The 8,154-nt window shown below is 43.2% G+C and overlaps 1 protein-coding gene across 1 annotated transcript in view; it reads right to left on the bottom strand.

Moving 5' to 3' along the window:
- The window catches only part of zfpm1 (zinc finger protein, FOG family member 1), a 128,474-nt gene that overhangs the window by 107,547 nt on the left and 12,773 nt on the right, over nt 1-8,154 (bottom strand). The gene's annotated exons all lie outside the window — the stretch shown is intronic.

The following is an 8,154-nucleotide window of genomic DNA, read 5'->3' as shown; positions in this document are numbered from 1 at the left end:
GCAAGCGCTTTTTATGCAGTTTTTGCAAAGCTTTATGTGGAAGGAAACTGTGACCGAGGACAAGCTGATGGCATAAGATGTAAGTACAACTCCTCCGGTTTCATATGCAAAAAAAATTATTGCGCTAGCTCACGTGGTTGCAGAGCTACCGGGATTTAAAAATAGTTACGCAAAACAGAGCGTGCCCGCTCTGACCGGTTTTAAAGGGTTAAATGCATTTATTTTGAAACAGTGGTTTAGTGCATCCTGATGACTTTGCATTAAAGCTCTCATGGCTGCATACAGATACTTCTGGGACTCTTCAACTCTGGCCCAGATATGTTTGGATTTATTGCAACTTCACATGGCGGCCAGTCGATTCATACAGCGTGAGATTTCAAAGCTCCTCCTCCAGGAGGCGAGTATGCCGTAGGACCATCAGAGGTGAGGAGGAATGAGGATGGTGCAGATGGGGGATTTCTCCTCATGGAAAGAAGGGAGGAAGAGGTGAGGAGGAGGAGGGACAGAAGTTCAGTTGGACAGACAGAGAGCTGGAGAGCTGAAGATAAGAGAGGGGAGGGAGATAGAGGTTGTGTGTGCGTGTTCGGGGGGGTGGGGGGTGGGATAAAAAGCAAATGGGTTAGAGGATTTGGATGCAGGGAGCATATCCATCAGGGATCTTTCCTGGTATCAAACTGGAGCGATCAGCGATAAAAACTCAACCTGGAAACGGCTGTAGCTGCAGTGGGAGTTCACTGGGCTGCAAATAGGCCTGTCTGCCCCTAATCTCTCCATCTCTGTGTCCCCCACCGCCACCACCCGCCTCCTCCAGCCACTCTTGTTGGCTTTATAATGACTCGAAAAGCCAGTAATACAAGTTTTCTTTATAGTCGGCCTGGTACAGATGGCCACTCTGCACTGATCTCTGTGCCCAAGCCTTTACCGTCCACACGATCTGCAAATTTTATACAGTCGCTTCAGTCATGCGACCACTCCTCTCTGCGCTACGTCTCCCTCACTCACTAAAAAAAAAAGAAATCTTCACAAAAGAAAAAGAGAAATGAAAGAAGAAGCGGGTTTTTCTTCTTTCTGCTGTGCCCCACCCTTTTCTAGATAGAGAGAGAGGGAGAGGAGGAGAAGAAGAAGAAAAAAAACATAATTTATCTGTGTATTATCAAGAAAGGCAGACACTTTAATCAGTCAGCTATGAAGTCAGTATTTCCATTCTTATCTGTCGCAGGAGTGGAAATGGAGAGGAGATAGCGTTCTGGGAGCCCATCGGTGGGCAGGAATGATAATGGGGGGGTGGGGGTGGAGGGTTTAGGGGGTGAGGAAGGCGGGGAAGCGGGGGGGCAGGGCTAGGCTATTGGACCGCTGTGTCAGCGCTATCTGCACCCATTATCAACAGGCTTATCGGGCCTACCATCAGCCTCGCTGTAATGGGGCCAGTTCAACTTTCCACATTATCATACCGCCAAGACCTGGTTCGCCAAGGCTAGGGGTCTGGCTGGAGACACAGCGAGAGAGAGAATGAAAGAAGGGGCGATAGAGAAGTGAAGGTGGAAGGCTGGAGATACAGGGAGTGAAGTTGAGAGAAATAGTGGCTGGTAGAGAGGAATTTAAAAAGGAGAAAAATGAGAGAACCGATGGACGAGCTGGACTGAAGAGGGAGAGCGTCAGTGATGGGAAGGTCCTGAAAAGCCATAATAAACTTAAGAAGAAAAAAAGCATTCGGGCTTTGTTATTTACGCAGATATGCCAGTGACATTGTGTTGCGCTCCGTTGTTGCGTCTACACTCAGGAGGACTGTTTACGGTCTGACTTCCTGCCTCTGTGAGCTGTTAAGTTATATTAGATCAACACGCCCACAGTAAATGATGTTACAGTGGGGATTCATTAATCTGGAAGATTACATGAAGTTAGTTTTTATAGCTCACTCAATCTTTATCTGCGTCTTTATCATGGGAAGATGAAACAATGTGTCAGGATTTTGCACAAATGTCTTTTTCCCAACAGTCTTCACCATAACGTATAAAGACAGAATGGAAACGCTGCTGCGTGCTGATGCCATTTGCTCATCACTGTTGCGGCCAATATCGACTCGAACTTTTAACATCCGAGCCTTCAAATTAATGTTTCCAGCAGGGTTTGTTTTTCTTATGACGTTGGACGAGATTCTGTATCAAGCTAAGGGTCGCATTTTGAGCCATACTGTACAATTTTCCGTACAAAGTTTCAAAAACTAGATTTCCTTCGCTGCAGCCAACACAATATTTTTATTAGAGCTCATCTTAGAGGTGCTCAAGCTGACCCTGAAATTGGTTTTGTCCTCCAAAGTCTAAGTTACATTCAATGAGCTTCAGAATGAGGAACAAAGGTGATTTAAGCAATTTTGAACACAACGTGGTTGTTGGTGCAAGACTGGCTTGTCTGACTATTTCAGAAACAAGCAGCAGTTCTCTGGGTGAAAATACATTGTTGCCTTGAGATGGCAACAGTAACTAAAAAAAACCCCCATTTGTTACAACCATGGTGCGCAGAAGAGCGTCTTTGAATGCACAGCATGTTGAACCTTAGAGCAGATGGGCAGCAGCAGCAGAAGACCACACTGGGTACCATCCCTGTCAGCTGGACAGGAAACTGAAGTTAGCCTCACACTCACAGACACTAAAAGAATCGGCAGGTGTCTAAACCGCATGGATGATTTCCGTTAAGATGAGTATACAGATGATGTGATATCCTACATCAGCGTCTGTGAGGGCAGAAGTTTTAGAGTGAGTTCCAACAACAGCAATCCCTGGTTCATCGCTCAGAAGGGGGTTTAGCAAGACGGTGAGAGAGAGACTAAACAGCAGCCCTGGAAGAATCTAAGGCTACGTCCACGCTAGCCCGGATAGATTTGAAAACGGCGTCTTGGTCTGAAAACGATCCGCATCCACACTAGCGTTTTCAGTCATTTTCAAATTTGCTCATCCACACTAAGACGGACGAAAATGCTGACGTTGCAGTTCCGCGCATGCGTGAAACGCAAGACGACTCGACCTGCGTCGTTTCCCTCTGCCGTTTATTTATATTCCGGCTCTTTGAAACGTGGCGGCGAAATGGCAAGACAACGAGTCACCAACGAGTACAAGGTTTCCAAAGCAAGCGAGAACATCGACTGGGAGAAAGGGCGAACAAAACTGTGAGCAAACAAAACAACTGCTGTCCGATGCCGTCCACCATCTTGGTTTAAGTGGTCACATGACTGCATCATATGACCAACATGCGTCATCGTTTTCGAAAGTCTGCGTTTTCGAGTGTCCACACTGCGACGGAACAGCTCCGTTTTGAAATGTGTGCGTTTTCGAGAGCATTTTCAAAACGCTGCGTTTTCCTTGGGGAAAACGTCATCTCAGTGCGGACGAGAGGCCAAAACGGAGAGAAAACGATGCGTTTTCAAAACGCTGTGTTTTTTCTTGGGGAAAACGTCATCTCAGTGTGGACGGGAGGCCAAGACGGAGAGAAAACGATGCGTTTTCAAAACGCTGCGTCTTTCCTTGGGGAAAACGTCATCTCAGTGCGGACGAGAGGCCAAACCGGAGAGAAAACGATGCGTTTTCAAAACGCTGCGTTTTTTCTTGGGGAAAACGTCATCTCAGTGTGGACGAGAGGCCAAAACGAAGAGAAAACGATGCGTTTTCAAAACGCTGTGTCTTTCCTTGGGGAAAACGTCATCTCAGTGTGGACGGGAGGCCAAAACGGAGAGAAAACGATGCGTTTTCAAAACGCTGCGTCTTTCCTTGGGGAAAACATCATCTCAGTGTGGACGAGAGGCCAAACCGGAGAGAAAACGATGCGTTTTCAAAACGCTGCGTTTTTTCTTGGGGAAAACGTCATCTCAGTGCGGACGGGAGGCCAAACCGGAGAGAAAACGATGCGTTTTCAAACGAAAACGCATTAGTGTGGACGTAGCCTAAAACACCAGTTCTCAGCTAGGACTCTGCCTTTGTCTAGAGATGACCCCTGTTCAGCTTCGACTGTCACTTCGACAAATAATGGTAACTACATGTTACTTCCTCAGTCCCCAGCCTAGATTGTCAACACCTTCAGCCCCTCAGTCTGCACCTTCCCCCGACTGCTCGCCACTTCAGAGTTGGCAACACCTCTCTATACTTGAGCGAGATGTAAACAGACCCTTGAAGAGACAGAACTCCTGTAAAGCATCTGGGCCAGACTTGGCTTCTCCATCCAAAAGCCTTAATGAATCTAGACCCAACACTCTGAGCTCTGCAGTTACGAAGACATTTGAGCACCTTGTGCTGTCCCATTTTAAATCCATCACTGACATCTTTCCAGGCCCCCAGTTTTAATACAGAGCCAACAGTTTGGTAGATAACGCGGTTAACGTGGCGCTACAGCACCATCTACGCCAGAACACTTTTTGTGGAATAGTTAAATAGCTGTGTGTGTGTCGGCTGTGTCATAAAAAGACAAAGCAGAGCACTTCCTGCAGCAGCTGATGACATCCATATTGGTGCATAAAAACTAAACCTTTTGGAAATAATTAACACAACAGTAACTTTAAAGTATAAAGTACAAAGGATACATCCTTTAAAACCTGCTTTTGTCCCTTTAAAAATCGAACATCAGTCAGGCCGCAGACTTTACACAACTATTATAACACCCAGAGTACTCCAGAGTAGACTGGTACACTGACCTTTCTGTGCAAAATGTCAGAGTAAGATTGCTCCTTTACTCAAGTGTTTAAATCCAGCATGTCCAAATTAACACTGTCAGATTTGATTTCAACACTTTTAAAGTGTCTATATGGGTCCACACCAGAGAGTGTTAATTTAACTCTTTTTGGAGAGTTGGTACGTTAACTTTGATTTAGTGTTAAACACCAAATCTCTCTGGAGTTGATAATTTAACACTTGGTGTTAAGAGTTTATATATTAACTCTCAAAGAGTATTTTAGTTTAACTACGTAAGAGTTATCTTCTAATTAATTCTAAAAAGCGGGAATTTTACTGTTCTGAACTTCTAGAAATTTCTTTTGGAAATAAACATTTACTAAAAAGACGCAATGGTTTTTGAAAAACATTTATTCTGAACTGTGCACCACAATTTCAAAACATTTTCTGAAAGATGTAACAGTGTACATGTTCTCACTTTCATTAGAATTTCGTTTATCAAAAGGTCTGACATAGGTGAGCTGGTAAATGCAAATAACAGCATTCTCATCACTTATTTCAATAAATACAAAATACAATATGCATGTCCTTCATTCATCACTTTGTGGAACTTCAACGCACTTCTGCTCTCCCCCATATTCCATCTTCACAAGCATATCCTATGTGGAGATTGAATAAAAATTAGTTGACACTAATTAATGGCACAAATCAATTGCAGCACAGAAAAAAAAGGAATCCTTTTTGAGCCATTACTTGTGTAAAGTATTTTCCCAAAAGACAAGGACACAGACAACAGGTAATACTGAACTAAATGTAAAACCTCAACCTTTTTCATTTTTACCTAAACCGTGTGCACAAAACTCTGGAGGGATCTAAATGCTAAAGTAGAATCCAGTCAGGACATCTGCTACTGCTGTTTGCTCGTTTTTTATGGGAGATCGTTTTCAGGCTTCAAGTAGCACCATTATACCAACATTTCACATTCTAGACATTGTTTTAGGTGTATTTGACCAAAAAATTTAACCGAAAATTCACATGCAAGCTTTTTTTCAAGGCTGTGGTATTTGCCGAAAACAATACCTTTCAGCTAGCTAAAACAGCGAGCGGTGCTATCAGCGAGCAACACGGCTAATGCCTTTCACACAGCTTTGTCTCAACTCCAAAGAGCCACAGAAGTAAAAGCTAATAATAATAATTGAAACAATCTTTGAAAACATGACTTACCAAGCATGGCAAACAACTCAAATATGTAGAGCAAAATGTTCTGAAACGGCTTCACTTCAGCTTCGATTGGAGCCGTGCTGGGGGCGGAGTCTGTGAATTTACTCTATTGGTGTCATAGCCCCTGTAGGAGTTCAGAGTTAAGAGGTCAAGAGTTAATGTTTCCATTGTAACACCTCCAGATTTGAAATAGAAACACTCATTTTTAACACTCGATTTTAACTACTATCATTTTACACCTCAGAGTTACATTAAAAGCATGTGACTCTACTTAGAGTAAAATTAACTCTAAGACTACTAACACCAAAACATTTAACACTTTTGAATTTGCTGTGTATGAATGGTTCTAAATCTATTATATCTATACATCAATATGAAACTACTCTCAGTTTCAAACTAACTAAAAACAACATAAATAGGTGGTGACTACAAGTGATTCCAGGCTCGTTGCCTACTGACAAGGAAACTATTTTTTAAACAGAAACAAATACTTCTTCAGTTTAAGTTACTGAGTTATAATCGTGTCCAAAACGGTCATTAGTCGCACTAGTAGGTCAGTGTCCTCTTCAGTAAGAAGCAGTGGTTTGACTTGATAACGAGTAGTATTATAAAGTAAAAAAAGGAAATGCATGAATCATTCATTCTCCTAAGCTCTTAGTAATCACGGGATAGGCTCTCACCCTTTCCAGTGGATCTCACGAGCTGTCTGAATGTTACAGTCTGCACCGGCACATTTCAGGAATTAATTAAGACAGTAATCTCAATCTTCCCAACCCAACAGCTCCAATATACATGCTGTACAGTCTATGACCAAACTGTAAAGGCCAGGCACGCGCGCGCACATGCACGCAAACACACACATGCAGGCAGTTGATTGGCAGCTCACTTATCAGCCAGGGAGCCAGAGCACCATGGTTTACACAAGCACAAAGCAATTCAGAGGCCCGGATCACTGCAACACTACTGGCTCACATGACTCATAATGTACACAGTGAGACGTGTGTGTGTGTGAGTAAATGAAAGTACATCTAAACATGCTGTCCCTGCTTAAAACATGTATAGATTCTAGAAAAATTTATAACAGTGCGCATATTTTTAGTTCACCCATATCTGGAAAACAATTTGTGCAATTCGAGCTCCACGTTACTGGTTTATATCAGCAGCAGTCGGATCATGATTGGCCCTGAAATAGCAGAGATGCCATAAATTTAAGCTCTCAGTTCTTTTCTCCTTCTGATCAAATAGACTTCTGCAGATCAACCACAACATATTTTTTGAGGGGAAAAAGGATTTTAAATGGAAAAACATTATATTCTTTGTGACTTTTATCATCCTCTGTTGGCAGCCAGAGGGAACTGCAACAACATCTGGAATAGTTTGCGATGGTCCACATTTCCAAAAGACTCATTTCCACAGCAGAGGAGTAAAAGTGGCACAGAGCACGTTTCGAAAGCACGAAATCAGCCGTACGAAGGTAAATGCATATGATCCGAGGTGACGGTGCTGTTTTTATGTAAGCAGATAGTTTGTGTGTCTGTAGGCAGACAGCGAGAGGAGCCGCCGGTCTAGACCTCCTCTGTTAAAGAGGCTCCCAGGAGGATCCTCCAGCATCTCCTCTTTCTATTCGCATTGTCTCGGACGCCGAGGCGCCCTTATCACCTCCTCGCCTCCCGTCCTTCCCGTTTCTTCCTCATTCCCTCATTGTGTCCATCTTCTTCCTCTTCCCCTCCTCATTACTGGACATTAGGTGGCTTGTGTTTCTTCCTCATTTCCCAAACTCTACCTTCCCCTTTATTCTTTAATGTTATAACCAGCATCAGTCCCTTAATCACCCAAGCACTTTTTTACATGAAATCACATAATGCAATCCAGTGCGCAAGTACATAAAAGAATAAATATGTACCGAAGAAGATATAAAAAACTGCACTCAGTATGAAGCAGGCTGAGCCGGTCACTGCCGGCATTATTAAACTGACCTCACAGCTGCAACAAAATAAGAAACAAATTTTTCATAAATGATTTTAAAAGTAGAAAAGTCGATCATCTTGGTCTGATCTGCCTGCAGCTGCTCTCTCGTCCACCGCTCACACTCCTCCTCCTCAGTATCAGGCATGAAGCCCATCTGATTCCCCGCTCCAGATTAGCAGATTATATTATCATTATTATTACTATCATTATTAGAGCATCGATAGTTTGACAACCCCCACAGTCCACTACCGCAAACATTTTGCTGAAGTCTCTCAATCACAAAACTTTCAAATTTCAAAAAGAAGAAAGA

This window comes from Neolamprologus multifasciatus, chromosome 7 (genome assembly GCF_963576455.1).
Source record: "Neolamprologus multifasciatus chromosome 7, fNeoMul1.2, whole genome shotgun sequence".
In the NCBI taxonomy this organism is placed as follows: Eukaryota; Metazoa; Chordata; class Actinopteri; order Cichliformes; family Cichlidae; genus Neolamprologus; species Neolamprologus multifasciatus.
The sequence above is the reverse complement of the archived record's forward strand: the minus strand, read 5'-3'. Positions and strand labels throughout refer to the sequence as shown.